Raw genomic sequence first — 1,826 nt, 5'->3', positions numbered from 1 at the left:
AGTTAGAAATTCCTCAGTCTTTCATTATTCTAATGTTACTAAAATGAGTATGTTTGGGCAGATATAAATTTTTATCAGTAAAGCTGACCCCCATGGAATACTCTTTAAATCCTAAGGTTGTGTTTCCCCAGACCAAACCCTCTTAAAATATACTGCCCACCAGTATGGATGACATGTGATTCATACACCTTGTAATCCTCATTGGCTTATGTGACATTCCCTGTAGACTGATTTACATACTTGTATGATTCATTGTCTCTGTATAATGTGTGTGTGGTGTAAAGTACTGACACACACTACACTGATATGAGTAGCACTATACAACAAATGAAATGCATATTAGAGAGGGGCAACGTAAAGATGAGGGGCACTGTTGGAGGGTGGCAGTGAGAGAATCCGAGGAGGAGGTCATGAGGGGGAGGGGCTATGGGGAGATGAGGGGCACTTGTGGCTTGTGGCAGTGAGGGAATCCGAGGAGGAGGTCAATAGGCGGGGGGCCATGGAGGGATGAGGGGCACTGGAGGAAGGTGATAGTAAAGGTATTTACAGAGAAAGAGGTTATTGGTGGGGCGCCCAAAAAAACTTTCGCATCAGCGCTAAAGCCGGCCCTGTCATGGCCTTTCTGTTTTTGTTTATTTAATTAGCAGTCGGGTCATAAGGGCTACTGTGGAACATACTTTAAAGTGCGTGTTAATTATATTTACTGCTATATTCAATGTTTTAAGTTTGAAGGTGATTTTACTAATGTTTTTACGGGGACAAATGAAAGTGGAGCCCAATGGTACCTGATATGGGGCTGGGGCCCAACGTCAGCTTTGAGATAAGGTGCACTGGAGAGGAGTAGTGGATAATCAGGCCTGTAAGGGATTGCACTGCAGAGTCAGGAGTCAGGTGGAGGTAGTAAGGAAGAGGGAAGGCTCGCACAGAGGGAGCCCGAGAAATGTCACTTGCCCGATACTCCCACCTCAGAAACCTCCTCTTCCCATCAAAGGAACATTACGTGGAAAAAACACTTTTTGAGAGTGATAACATTTAGAAAGAGACTTGGAAAAGAGTGCGTTTTACTGGGCCTTGTTATGACTTAGAAGAGATAAAGGAGAGCCCGGAAGCAGGCATGCACAGAAATACATGCGACAAATCGAGCCCGCAGTGGCCCACCCAAATGCACCCTTGGCCCACCCAAATAAAAATTCCTGGAGCCGGGCCTGCTCCTTATCTCACTTTCCAGACCTATGGCAGCAGGAGACAGCTCAGTGCTAGCCTCTGGTGCCTCTCCACCCCCATCCTGCAGGCTTGAGCAGAGCCCACTATGACTCTGCTGTGCTTTTCATGCTGTCACCTCAGGTAGGGTTGACCCCTTTCCACAACATAATTACCGACTAGTTGTTGTTGTTTTAAGAGTCTGAAAGGCCTAGGTATGACACCAAATAGGACTTTAAACAAAATCATATAAATAAATTTGTAACATCACTTTTCTGCCTTAGTTTTCTCTTCATTATTAATCAGGGTATCGTACTCCGTACTCCTAGGTGCATCAGGGTACTCAATATGTCCTTGTGCTGTAAGGACACCGGTCTTAAGCCATTTTTTGCTCTCCTTTCACACTTCACACTCCACAACACATGCCATGATCTGATCATCCATACAGGGTCACCAAAAATTCTCCCTCAACCGTTTTTTATCATAGTTTGCCCTAAGTGCCCCTCAAGATAATGTTTTTGCACCTTAAACCCTCAGGTGGAACAAACTTGTCATTTCTCATTAGAACTTTTGTGTCACTCGGAGTTAGTTCATCCAGAATCTTAACAAATGGTCTCACAGAAGGA

This window comes from Triturus cristatus, chromosome 4_1, assembly GCF_964204655.1.
Source record: "Triturus cristatus chromosome 4_1, aTriCri1.1, whole genome shotgun sequence".
NCBI lineage: Eukaryota > Metazoa > Chordata > Amphibia > Caudata > Salamandridae > Triturus > Triturus cristatus.
The sequence above is the reverse complement of the archived record's forward strand: the minus strand, read 5'-3'. Positions refer to the sequence as shown.